At 40.5% G+C, this 14,602-nt stretch overlaps 1 pseudogene; it reads right to left on the bottom strand.

Moving 5' to 3' along the window:
• Nucleotides 1-4,074: 4,074 nt before the first annotated feature.
• On the bottom strand, nt 4,075-4,940 carry LOC102966692 (annotated as a pseudogene).
• Between the last annotated feature and the right edge of the window lie 9,662 nt (nt 4,941-14,602).

Genomic DNA, 14,602 nt, shown 5'->3' on the forward strand with positions numbered 1-14,602 from the left:
GTTTGGAACTAGATAGGATTGTCTTTCATATTAGATAGAGATTGGATTTCTGTTGGTGGTGCTTGGCGGGAGTCTCTGGGGAAAACCTTTTGTAAGGTGAAGGCTCCCTGAGCAAACACCACTCTCTGTCATATTTACAGATACATAACTGTTGACACTTGAGTACAGCAGAGCAGTTTGAATTTAAGCACAGGTTTCGAAAAACTAAGGCTGTATTTATCTTTTAATTATATATTTTCAGAGTTACTGATAAACATAGGTGCAGAGCAGTAGGCATAATGTGTTATTTCTGTAATGAAAGGGAACCACTGATATACACATATTGGCTTATAAACATATAAGCAATCTGGGGACAGGCTTGCAAGAAGCTGATAAGATTGCTTCCCTCGAGGGAGGAGCATAGAGAGGTTATGGGGGGGGGGTGGAACTTCTCACTATTCACCCTTTTACAACATGTGAATGTATTTCCTACTCAAAATGATAACATTTAAAACATAAGATAGAAGGATGGGTGGGTTATTTGTGCCTGGGAAGCCCAGACCCTGAGTGTCTGGCTTCTGAATCGGAATCAGGACCAGGACCAAGAGAACATAAAAGTCAGGCCCAGTGCCTGGCCCTTGGGAGCAACCAGAGGCAACAGCCTGGCACCTGGGGCCCACCAATGCTGACATGCCTCTGAGAAAACCAGTCTCCCTACCAAATAACAAAGGGCCTGGGTCCTTTGGGGATATGGAGCTCATCAGAGCAACCTTTATGGTTTGGAAGTTTTGTAAGAGACAGCTCTTATTCTTAGGAGATGCATACTGAAGTATTTTAGGATGGAGTATTTTAGGAAGTATTTTAGGATAAAGTATTTAGTATCTTGATGTCTGAACTTAACTTCCAATGGTCCAGGGGGAAGAAAGTGGGCATATACAAGCAAACACAATCCCTTACCCACAAACAAGGGGATGGTTGAGGGAGCAAAGACAGTAGAAAGGTAAAAACTGTCCTACAAAAATGTTAAATATTGTTTGAATTTAGGTGGATGGAATACAGCTGTTCATTACGGGCTCTTTCAACTTTTCTGTGTGTTTGAAGGATTTCTGAGTGAAAAGGTGAGAAAAAAAATAATATATTAAAGTGCTTTTAACAATCAGTGTAAAAGGAAAACACAACTAAACATGATACAGAGCATTGTTTATTGCCAGATGGAAGCCCAGATGAGACTAAGGATATGCATTTGTCCTGACTGGTTGCTTTCTTGGTACATCCATGACACCTATAGACCACAATCTGGAGTCTCCATTGAGGGAATCCTTGAGTACCAAGTACTTGGGTACTTAGGCCAGGCTGAGCCTAAGCCATCAAGAATCTACACTGTGCCCCTCACATAGATAAATGTCGAAAGTGGCCAAAGGCTGGTGGGAGGACAAACCAGACAGGTGACATCAAGTAAAGGATATCGATGACACTAAAGGATATCAATGAAATAAGGATATGTCGCCAAGACCTGAGCCCCATTCTCCAAAACAGCTAGTGATTCAATGTTCCAGATTCTTACTCCCAGAAGGCTCAGGCTGCTTCTCCTCCTCTGCCTCATTCACGGGGATCCCTCTAGAGGCCAGAGTGTGCCACTTACACATGGGGTGGTGCCGGAGTAGAATTGCCCTCCTTCTCTCCCACAAAGAGGGCGGTTGATACCACTAGAAGGTATCACTCTGTTCTTTGTGCAACGTGGAATTCACCACGTGTCTGTCAGGTGGGCAAGCCAGAACAGAAATGCTGTATGCAGAGGGAAACCCCAGTGGCTGAAGATCCAAATTACTGGAAACTGGCAGACAGGCTGTACAAGGATGCATTGTGGGAGATGAACACGCTCTATATGGCCACTGATGATGCAAGTAAGCCATGGAAATGTGGACATCCGGAGTCTAGAGAGCTATGGATGGGGCTGCACATTCAGGTCATGAGCTAGAGTTGGGGTGGGTGGGGGAGGTGGTGCCTAAACATGAAATGATGTGATCAGGGAAGCCACAAAAGTAAGCCAAACATCCTCAGGAGGCAGGAACAGGTCAATGGGGCCTGGAACAGAAGGGTTTCCATTTGTGCTGCTGACAATATTAGCTGTTTTTCAAAATGACCATCAGCTCCTTGGGTGGCCTTCTGGCCCTGGGAGTAAGGCACCTTCTTCTGGCAGGTGCTCAGCCATCCTGAAGTTACAGTCCGGGGGTCAGTTTCCTGGCCCAGTTACCAGTTCAGAACACTACCCAAGAGCTGCACTGGAAGAGGTGGCAAATGAAGAGGCAGGCTGTGGGAAGACATCAAGTCAAAGTTAGAACAAGGAAGTACTCGGTTAAAAGAAACTGGTCAGAAGGAGAGAACTGGTGGTAACCAAAAGGGTAGAAGCTGAAAGAAACAGATGAAAAAGACTCAGGGAAAGTGTAGCAGGGAGGCTGTGAGGCTATAAGAATATAGCTGTAGGGGCGCCTGTCGTAGGTTAAGTGTCTGACTCTTGACTTGGGCTCAGGTCATGATCTCACGGTTTTGTTGGTTTGAGTCCCTAATTGGACCTCTGCACACTGACCACATGGAGCCTACTTGGGATTCTCCCTCTCCTCGCTCTCTGCCCCTCCCCCACTCATGCTCTGTCTCTCTCAGAGTAAATAAACTTAAAAAAAAAAAGAATATACCTGTAGAGAAGATTTTGTTAACCATTTATCTGCCACAGATTCCCTTTGACAGTCTCATGAAGCCTGTAGGGCATTGCCAGAAAAATGTTCTTAAATGGCTTAAGACAAAATGCACAGGGCTCCAAAGGGAGCAAACTATATACAAATATGGTTATTATCAAAATGTATTTTTAAAATCTGTGCATAGTAATATAGGTGCTTCTTTATTAATATATTAAATAACAAGTTCAATCAGTAAATCTAATAACCCATATACTTTGTTTTTTAAGCTTTTCAAAAGCCAGATTTATTAAAGTATAATTTACATACAATAAAGTACAATTGGAGGAGTTTGACAAGTGCATAGTCTTGGAACCATCACCACATTCTACATACGTTAGTTACATCACTCCCAAAACTCCCATCAGGCCCCTTTTCCATCTCCTTCCCCACCCCCCAGGCACACAGAAGGTAATGAACAGTAACCTACTGGATTGTGAGTTCTTCCAGGTATTACACCAAAGAAACCAGTCATTTAAACCACGAAGGCCAAAATACACAGGGAAAAAGGACTTTAATGAAGCAATTCTCAATATGTAGTATGCCAGTTTGTGGCCTTGTGGCACCATTAGTAAGAACATTTCAACAATCTGTTTCACAACTGCTAGGATTAAGTCCCCAAAAAGGCTAGTTATCCTAGAAAAATTATTTTTGCACAAACATACTCCTTGGGCCTTAATTCATATCTACTAAATCTTTCAAGATTCTTTGAAAATGTTCCCTAGGCTAAAGAAACACTGCCCTGTAGCACTGCTAGGCTTCTAAAAGACACATGGCTTTGGGTTCATGAAGCTTCTTAAAGTTTTAGTTTTGCTAACAAAATTGGCAAAATAACTAAATATATAGGATTTGGTCTATACTTCTGTTCATTTCTTGAGTAAAGATAGAAGAACACCAAAGTAATTTTGGCAAATGAATCCTCTCCCCCCAGATATCTTGTCACTTACTGTATTTGGAATACTTTTAATGCCGTATCTAATGTATTATTTATCAGGCTCCTCTAGGCAGAAAAAATAAACACATTTCTAGAAAACAGTAGCTTGAACTGAATTCCCTAGGATACTTGCAACAGTCACGGTCCAAATGGAGGCACTGTGTTGTGATGTTTGAAATTCAAACAACTTTTATTTAAATTGAAAAAATTAAAACTGCATTTAGAGTCAAAACCCTTTTGTTATGAAAATCATGGGTATTTCTAGGTTAAGGCAGAGATATTTCTAGGTTAACAAGACCAGATTTGACTTCGGACTTTATTCTTTAAACTGTACAGAATGGAGGAAGAAAAAGGTTATTTACATAAAATATCTACATATGTACTGAGAGGTACAAATTCGGAGACAGAAGAGACTTGAGTATGTGCTGGCATCTCAGAAGCAGTTCTCGAAGAGCTTAATTTTATTTTCTTGGATTTTAAGAATGCCTAAGATCCTTCTTCATCCTCTATCTTGGGAGCCAAATAGTACTTTAAGTGTCCCATGTCTGCAATTTTATACTCTGCAGCAGGGGTTCATCTGCAGACATACTGAGTGTTACTGTAGGAGAGAGTGCTGGGCTTTTGTAAAGAAGTTCAGGTATCTCAGTGCAAAAGTTAGCTGAACAGGCTGATTCATCTCTATGGTAACAGCTTCCTCCTCTTTATCGACATTACTTGTTTGTGACAACTTACTATTTCTATTTCCTCTTTCTCCACTTGCAGAAAACTTCATATTTTGCACAGGAAATTACAACAGCATCTCCAATATGACTGAGATCTTGGCATACACGTGCAGATTCACCAGAAGGCATATTTACTACATAGCTCCTCTTGTTCTGGAACTCCAAGTTGTTCAACAGCTAAATCCATTAACTTCATTCATAGTCTGAAAACTTTTCTTGGTTTGGAGCTTCGAATACAAGTGCCAGGGTGTCCGTATTATCTCCAGCCCTTAGGATAATGATGTCTTCAATGCCAGCACATCTTAGTGTTTTGGACATGCTGGTGAGGTTCACACCCAAGGCCAAGTTGCAGTAGCAGTGGTACATGTTGAAGTCCTCAGAAGGCAGGGTAAGCTGCACCAGGGAGATGTGGGAGGAGTCCAGGCTGTGCAGAGCTCACGTCCCAGCAGGCCTCGTTGATGAGATCCTTAAGCGCCTCCAGCACCTTCTTCAGGATGATGCCTGGACCAGGCGTGCCTCGAACGACGCAGCTACAGACGGAGCCCAGGAGCAAGTTGTAGCCTGCTCCGGCATCACAGGGTAAGAGCCAGCCAGCAAATGCAGAAGGGAAAGCCGAGATCCAGGGAGATAACCTACAAACCCATATACTTTTGATATAATGATGGTTGTAGTCTATATATCAAGGTTCAGTTTGTGTGACATGGTGTGGAAACATGGGTGATTTCAATTGGTGACAAAGTTACCAGTACTGCTAATATTACTGAAATCTGTTGCTTCCATCTGTAATTGATAGAAAAGGTCATTTTCAGATACACATTAGTGAAAATAAATATGTATCTTTTTCCTATCCAAGTTCACACGCCCTGTGAATTCCATCCCCAAACTCCACCCTGGAACCCTATTCTAGACTTATTTTTGGAAGAAGCACAAAGCTTTGGAGACCATTTCTCTAACTTAAGCTTCTCCCTGTGAAAGGCAGGGCCAGAGTTTCTCCAGGTCTGCATAGTGCAAGTTTCTGGTTCAACTGGCTTGTTTCAGAGCTGAGAGGCAACAATCCTTCATTTCTTCCAATTCAATGTTTTTCCAACACTTTGACCTATAACCCATAATAAGAAATGCATCTTGCATTGAGACTCAGTACCCACACATGCAACAGAAACTAAAATTTCACAAACTCTACCACCTATTATGTATATATTGCATATAGTTTGTTCGGGCTGCCAAACAAAATATCACTGACGTCAGGGATGAAATAGCAGAGATTTATTATCTCACAATTTTGGAGGCTGGAAGTCCAAGATCAAAGTATAAGCAGGTTTGTTTTCTCCTGAAGGCTCTCCCCTTGGGTGGCAGATGTGTCTTCACATAACTTTCCTCAGTGCACCTGCACCTTTGGTGTCTCTGATCTAATCCCCACTTCTTGTAAGGATACCAATCAGTCTGGATCAGGAATCCACCCTAAATGGCCTCATTTTAACAATATCACCGCTTTAAAGACCCTATCTCTGAATATAGTCACATCCTGAGGGACCGGCTGTTGAGACTCCAAGATATATGAATTTGGTGGAGAACACAAATCGGCCCATTACACATAGTAAAGTAAAATCATAACCACGCTTTCCTAAAATGTTATTTGCTAATATTTAAATGTAACACATAACCCTCCTGCCAGAATTAAGAAGACTACATTGCAATGTGTGTGCTTGCTAGTTGTAGGTTTAGGATGGCTTCAAATACAAGTTACAATGCAGTGTGCACAGCTAGCTCACATTCAAGTCTGTCTTTTGAGTTTTATCAGGTCTGGATTGTGAATTGTAGTTCACACCAATAGAACTGTGATTACAGAAACAATACATTCCTTTTCCTAGACAAATGAATTGTCTTCATCTCAATATCTTACCATCATCCTTCAATGTAAAGGAGAAACCAGATCATTCTTCAAGCTTCAAGTCTAATTCAATTATCAGCACATGTATATTTTCCCTAACTACATTTCTTTACTGTTTCAATTTTTTGTGGAAAATAAGGAACATAAGTTTGAGATACAGAATGTGAGATATAACAATACCTCCAATAGCGTTTGTTCAAACTATCTTCATTGTAACATTTTCTTCATATTGTAGTTAGGGCAATCACTTGATTTTTACTTGCTATAACATTAATGTCTTTTGAACACTTCAATATCCTAAATGTGTTGAAATCATGCTTCTCCTCTGATTTCAAACTTAGTTTATTTATTTATTTTTATTTTATTTATTTTTGAGAGAGACAGAGAGAGAGAGAGTAAGTGCACAAGCAGGGGAGGAGCAGAGAAAGTGGGAGAGAGAGAGAGAGAGAGAGAAAGAATCCCAAGCAACTTCCACACTATCAGTGCAGTGAGATCAGGTCATGATCTCAAGGTTCATGAGTTTAAGCCCCACATCAGGCTCTCTACTATCAGTGCAAAGCCTGCTTCGGATCCTCTGTCTCCCTCTCTCTCTGTCCCTCCCCCACTTGCGTGCACATGTGTGCACATTCTCTCTCAAAAACAAATAAACATTTGAAAAATGTTTTTTTCTAAATGAGATTTCTATTCAACTAAAAAAATGTACTTTTGTAGAAGGCAGGGAGTAATAATACAGTGCTTTTTGGATGAATTCAAAATTTTAAAACCATCAACTTAATATAGATTGCTATACACATAGGATATTATATATGAACCTCATCATAACCACAAACCCAAAACCTATAATAGGTACACACAAAAATAAAAAGAAAGAGATCCAAGCATAACACTAAAAAAGTCATCAAATCACAATGGAAAAGAGCAAGAAGAGAGGAATAGAGAAGAACTACAAAAACAACCAGAAAACAATTAACAAAATGGCTAAGTACATACTTATTAATAATTAATTCAAATATAAATGGTCTAAAAGTTCCAATCAAAAAACATAGGGTGGGGGAGCCTGGGTGGCTCAGTTGGTTAAGCATCTGACTTCCGCTCAGGTCATGGTCTTGCAGTTCGTGAGTTTGAGCCCCAAGCCGGGCTCTGTGCAGACAGTTCAGAGCCTGAAGCCTGCTTCAGATTCTGTGTCTCCCTCTCTCTGCCCCTCCCCTGCTTGCACTCTGTCTCTCTGTCTCTCTCAAAAATAAATAAACATTAAAAAATTTTAAAAAAACAACATAGGGTGGCTGAATGGATTAAGAAAAAAAAAAATCACCTCTATGCTGTTTATAAGACACTCACTTCAAACCTAAAGACCCACACATATTGAAAGAGAAGAGATAGAAAAGCTACTCCATACAAATGGAAGTGACAAAAAGCTTGGGTAGGTAAACTTATATCTGACAAAATAGACCTTAAAACAAAGGCTAACAATAGACAAAGAATGGTAACACATAATGATAAAGTAATCAATCCAAATAGAGGATCTAACAATTGTAAATATCTATGCGCCCAACATAAAAGCACCTAAATGCATAAAGCAACTATTAACAGACATAAAGGGAGAACTTGACGGTCATACAATAATAATGGGTGACTCTAACACCTCACATATCAATTTTGATATATCATCCAGATAGAAAATCAGTAAGGAAAGAGTGGCTGTGAATCACACATTAGACTAGATGGATTTAATAGATGTATACAGAACATTCCACCCAAAAAAACAGCATCATACACACTCTTTTCAAGTGCACATGGAACATTCTCCAGAACAGGTCACATGTCTCCATAAAAAGATGAAACAAGTCTCCATAAAAGATTGAAATCATATCAAGTATCTTTTTTACCATAACAGATTCAAACTAGAAATCAATTATAAGAAGAAATCCTAAAGAAAAAAAAAACACGCACACACAAACACATGGAAGCTAAACAACATGCTGCTAAACAGCCAATAGGTCAATTAAGAATCAAAAAGGAAGTGAATAATACCTTGAGAAGTGAAAATGGAAACACATGGTTCAAAATCTTTGAGATACAGCAAAAGCAATTCTAGGAGGGAAATTTATAGTGACAGAAGGCTAATTCAAGCAACAAGAAAAATCTCAAAAAAAATCTAAACTTACACTGAAAGTAACTAGAAAAAAAGGAAGAAACAAAGCCAAAGCTAACAGAAGGAAGAAAATAATGAAAATCAGAGTGGAAATAAATTAAATAGAAACAACAAAAAAAAAAAAAAAAGAAAAAATCACTAGAATTAAGAGAGGTTCTTCAAAACTATAAACAAAATTGATAAAACTTTAGAAAGATTCATCAGAGAGAGAAAGAGAACCAAAATAAATCATATCAGTAATGAAAGAGGAGAAATTACAACTAACACTACACAAATACAAAGTTTTATAAGATATTACTAGGATAAATTGTATGCCAATAAATAAAAGCCTAGAAGAAATGGATAAATTCCTAGAAACACACAATCTTCCAAGACTAAATCAGGAAGGAATAGAAAATCTGGGGGCGCCTGGGTGGCTCAGTCAGTTGGGCGTCCGACTTCAGCTCAGGTCACGATCTTGCGGTCCGTGAGTTCGAGCCCCGCGTCGGGCTCTGGGCTGATGGCTCAGAGCCTGGAACCTGCTTCCGGTTCTGTGTCTCCCTCTCTCTCTGCCCCTCCCCCGTTCATGCTCTGTCTCTCTCTGTCTCAAAAATAAATAAACGTTAAAAAAAAAAAAGAAAATCTGAACAGATTGCTACTGACAAAATTGAATCAGTACGAAAAACTCCCAACAAACAAGAGTTCAGTGGGGCACCTGGGTGGCTCAGTCAGTGAAGCGTCTGCCTTCAGCTCAGGTCATGGTCTCACAGTTCATGGATGCGAGCCCCACATTGGGCTCTGTGCTGACAGCTCAGAGCCTGGAGACTGCTTTGAATTCTTTCTGCCCCTCCCCCACTCATGCTCTGTCTCTCTCTGTCTCACAAAAATGAATAAATGTTAAAAAAAAATTTTAAATAAAAAAAAAAAACAAAAATAAGAGTTCAGGACCAGATGGCTTCACATCTGAATTCCACTAAACATTTAAAGATAAGTTAATACCTTTCCTTCTCAAACTATTCCAAAAAATAGGAGAGTAAGGAAAACTTCCAAATTCATTCTAGGAGGCCAGCATTACCCTGATACCAAAACCAGACAAGGACACTACAAAAACAAAACAAAACAAAACAAAAAACTACAAGCCAATATCCCTGATGAGCACAGGTGCAAAAATCCTCAACAAAATATTAACAAATGAAATTCAACAATACATTTTAAAAAGTCATCCACCACAATCAAGTGGGATCAATTCCAGAGATGCAAGGATGGTTCAGCATCAGCAAATCAATTAACAAATGAAGGATAGAAATCATATAATCATCTCAACAGATGCAGAAAAAGCTTTTGACAAAATTCAACATCTGTTCATGATAAAAAGTAAACTCAGGACAGCTGGGTGGCTCAGATGGTTAAGCATCTCAGTTCATGATCTCATGTTTGTGAATTCGAGCCCCACCTCAGGCTCTGTGCAGGAAGCTCAGAGCCTGGAGCCTGCTTCAGATTCTGTGTCTCCCCCTCTCTCTGACCCTCCCCTGCTCACGCTCTGTGTCTCTCTGTCTCTCAATAATAAATAATGTTTTAAAAAAATAATAAATAATAAAAAATTCAAAAATTCTCAACAAAGCACATTTAGAGGGAACAAGCTCAACATAATAAAGGTCATATATGACAAATCACAAGTAAAATCAGTGAAAAACAGAAAGCTTTTCCCCTAAGGTCAGGGACAAGACAAGGATGTCCCCTCTCACCACTTTTATTCAACATACTACTGAAAGTCCTAGTCACAGCAGTCAGACAAGAAAAAGAAATAAAAGTATCCAAATTGTTAAGGAAGAAATAAAACTGTCAGTATTTGTATGTGACACATTAGCATAAGTAGAAAACCTTAGAGACTCCACCAAAGAAAATTATTAAAACTAATAAAGTCATATGATACAAAATTAATCTATAAAAATCTGTTGCATTTCCAAATGCTAATAACAAAGTAGCAGAAAAGAAATTGAGGAAAAAAAAATCCCAATAAGCCTAGTCAGAGAGGAAAATGGTGACAGACAAGGAGGACCCTAGGCTCACCTCATCCCAGCAATATAACTAGGTAACTATCAAATCATCCTAAATACCCCAGAAATCAGCCTGAAGACTGACAGAACAAGCTCCAGAACTAAAGGGAGACAAGAGTCCACGTTGAAGAAGGTAGAAAGTATGGTGAAGCAGCTTAGAGAAGAGATGGATCCTGGCTGCTGTTGAGGGAGGGGAGCTGTGGTCATATTAGAAGGGCAAGAGTGAGAAGCACACAGGCGAATACACAGGGAGAATATTTCCCCATAGCCATTGGCTTGGAAAGCAAGAGGGGCTGAATTCATGCCTCCTTGCAAATAGGGCAGCTTAAAGCCTGGAGAAGTAAAGGTCCCCAGACTTGGCTGGGATTGAGCCCTGCAGGCACTGCACTGCTCTTACAGAGAAGGCAGGCAAACAACCCTGGGGGATGGGTGACAACAGCATGGAAATGTCCATCTGAAGAACACATGGGACACACAGTGGAGAGATTATTCATTCTTCTCTTCTTGGAGAGTGTCCCTGAGAGGCAGTGCTCACAGGGCACCTCTCTGGGAACAAGGGAGCTGAATAGTGCCATTCTTCTCTGATGGCCCTCAATAGAAACGCAGATCCACCTGCAGGAAGCAACACAGTGTAGACATTGGCTACCTAACGTGCTTACACCAAGTCCCACTGCCTTAGGCTCTGATAGAACTGCCCTGCTCAGTCCCAGCAAGGCAGGCCCCTCCTGTAGAAGACCACACAAACTCCTGCCCACAACACGTCTCCTAACAACAGAATTTTGCAGGTCCTCAGTTCCAGGAGAGGTGGTAACAGGTCTCATTTCACAAGCAGACCATAGCATACCTAGTTAAAACTCACTACATCCAGGCCAGGAACAAGCATTGCCCACAGCAGGCAGGGAGAGCCTCTGCAGATGACTGGCCTGGAGGACAGAGCAGCCAGAACACAACAGCAGAGCCCATGTAACACATGCTAGAGGCATTCCCTGAAGTGCCAGACCCTGCACACTACAGGCTCTCTTCTTCATAAGGCCATTACTTTCAGGAAGAGGAGACATAACTGGGATTTCTAACACAGAGAAGATGGCAGAGACTTAGACAAAATGAGAAGACAGAGGAATTTATTCCAAATGAAAAAACACTATAAGGTCACAGCCAGAGATCCAAGCAAAACAGATATAAATAACATAACTGATAGAGAATTTATTTATTTATTTTTCAAAAGTGACATTTTAATTTGCCTGGTCAAACATTAGTTTACAGCCACAGGAGTAAAATTGCATTTACAACTCAAATTTCGTCACATTTAATGCTAGATATTGTGGAGCTAATATTTGGACATTAGTCTTTTGTTAAACATTAGCCAAAATAGGGGCGCCTGGGTGGCTCAGTTGGTTGAGCGTCCGACTTCGGCTCAGGTCATGATCTCGCGGTCCCTGAGTTTGAGCCCCGTGTCAGGCTCTGTGCTGACAGCTCAGAGCCTGGAGCCTGCTTCAGGTTCTGTGTCTCCCTCTCTCTCTGACCCTCCCCTGTTCATGCTCTGTCTCTCTCTGTCTCAAAAATAAATAAACATTAAAAAACATTTTTTTAACATTAGCCAAAATAGATGCCTTATTATTTTTTAATTAATAGACCTTATTATTTAGTATAGATTTATTTTTAATATATTTTGTTATCTATTTATTGTTTAATTTACAGCCAAGTTAGCATACAGTGTAACGATGATTTCAGGAGTAGATTCCTTAATGCCCCTTACCCATTTAGATCATCACCCCTCCCAAAACCCCTCCAGCAACCCGCAGTTTGTTCTTTATATTTAAGAAACTTTTAGGTTTTGTCCCCCTCCCTGTGTTTACATTATTTTTGCTTCCCTTCCCTTATGTTCATCTGTTTTGTATCTTAAAGTCCTCATATAAGTGGACTCATACGATAGTGGTCTTTCTCTGGCTGACTAATTTTGCTTAGCCTAATACTCTCCACTTCCATCCATGTAGTTGCAAATGGCAAGATTTCATTCTTTTTGATTGTCGAGTAATACTCCATTGTGTAGATATACCACTTCTTCTTTATCCATTCATCCATTGGTGGACACTTGGGCTCTTTCCATACTTTGGCTATTGTCAATTGCGTTGCTATAAACATTGGGGTGCATGCGCCCCTTCGAAACAGCACACCTGTATCCCTTGGGTAAATACCTAGTAGTGCAATTGCTGGGTCATAGGGTACTTCTATTTTTAATCTTTTAAGGAACCTCCATACTGTTTTCCAGAGTGGCTGCACCAGTTTGCATTCCCACCAACAGTGCAAAAGAGATGCGCTTTCTCCACATCCTCACCAACATCTGTTGTTGCCTGAGTTGTTAATGTTAGCCATTCTGACAGGTGTGAGGTGGTATCTCATTGTGCTTTTGATTTGTATTTCCCTGATGATGAGTGATGTTGAGCACTTTTTCATGTGTCTGTCGGCCATCAGGATGTCTTCTTGGAGAAGTGTCTATTCATGTCTTTTGCCCATTTCCTCACGGGATTATTTGTTTTTTGGGTGTTGAGTTTGATAACTTCTTTATAGATTTTGGACACTAACCCTTCATCTGAAATGTCATTTGTAAATATCTTCTCCCATTCCGTCTGTTGCTTTTTACTTTTGCTGATTGTTTCCTTCGCTATGCAGAAGCTTTTCATTTTGATGAGGTCTCAATAGTTCATTTTTGCTTTTGTTTCCCTTGCCTCCAGAGACATGTTGAGTAAGAAGTTGCTGCGGCCTAGGTCAAAGAGGTTTTTGCCTGCTTTCTCCTCTAGGATTTTGATGGCTTCCTGTCTGACATTTAGGTCTTTCATCTGTTATGAGTTTATTTTTGTGTATGGTGTAAGAAAGTGGAGCAGGTTCATTTTTCTGCATGTCACTGTCCAGTTTTCCCAACATCATTTGCTAAAAAAACTGTCTTTATTCCATTGGATATTCTTTCCTGCTTTGTCAAAGATTAGTTGGCTATACATTTGTGGGTCCCTTTCTGGGTTCTCTATTCTGTTCCTTTAGATACAGTTTTTGTGTCAGTACCATACTGTCTTGATGATTGCAGCTTTATAATACATCTTGAAGCCTGGGATTGTTATGCCTCCAGCTTTGGTTTCCTTTTTCAAGGTTTCTTTGGCTATTCAGGGTCTTTTCTTGTTCCATACAAATTTCAGGATTGTTTGCTCTAGCTCTGTGAAGAATGCTGGTGTTATTTCCAGGATATGTTTTTATGCGAAAAAAGAAAAAAAGCACAAAGTGCAACCTCAGAGCTGAGAGCATGGAGCCTGCTTTGGATTCTGTGTCTCATTCTCTCTCTGCCCCTCCCCCACTTGTGCTCTGTCTTTCTCTGTCTCCCAAAAATAAATAAATGTAAAAATAATTTTTAATTAAAAAAAAAGACCATAACAAGAGACAGAAAAGGGCACTATATAATTATAAAGGAGACAACCCAACAAAAACATGTAACAATTGTAAACATTTAGGCACCCAACAGGAGAGCCCTCAAATATATAAAACAATTAACAGCAAACATAAAGGAACTAATTGATATTAACACAATAATAGTAAGGGGATTTAATACACCACTTATATCAATGGACATGTCATCTAAACAAAAAATCGGGGGTACCTAGCTGCCTCAGTTGGTAAAGCATTCGACTCTTGATCTTCAGGTTGTAAGTTAAAGCCCCAAGTTGGGTGCAGAGATTACTTAAAGTAAAATCTTTTGGGGCACCTGGGTGGCTCAGCCATTGGGCATCCAACTTCAGCTCAGGTCATGGTCTCGCAGTCCATGAGTTCGAGCCCCGCGTGGGGCTCTGTGCTGTCAGTTCGGAGCCTGGACCCTGCTTCAGATTCTATGTCTCCCTCTCTCTCTGCCCCTTCCCCACTCGTGCTCTGTCTCTCTGCATCAAAAAATGAATAACCGTTTAAAAAAAAAATTTAGAGAGGCGCCTGGGTGGCTCAGTTGGTTGAGCGTCCGACTTCACCTTGGGTCTTGATCTTGCAGTCCGTGAGTTCAAGCCCCATGTCAGCGCCTGTGCTGACAGCTCAGAGCCTGGGGCCTGCTTCGGATTCTGTGTCTCCCTCTCTCTGCCCCTCCCCCCCACTCATGCTCTGTCTCTCTCTCTCTCTCTCTCTGTCAAAA

This window comes from Panthera tigris, chromosome C1 (genome assembly GCF_018350195.1).
Source record: "Panthera tigris isolate Pti1 chromosome C1, P.tigris_Pti1_mat1.1, whole genome shotgun sequence".
NCBI lineage: Eukaryota > Metazoa > Chordata > Mammalia > Carnivora > Felidae > Panthera > Panthera tigris.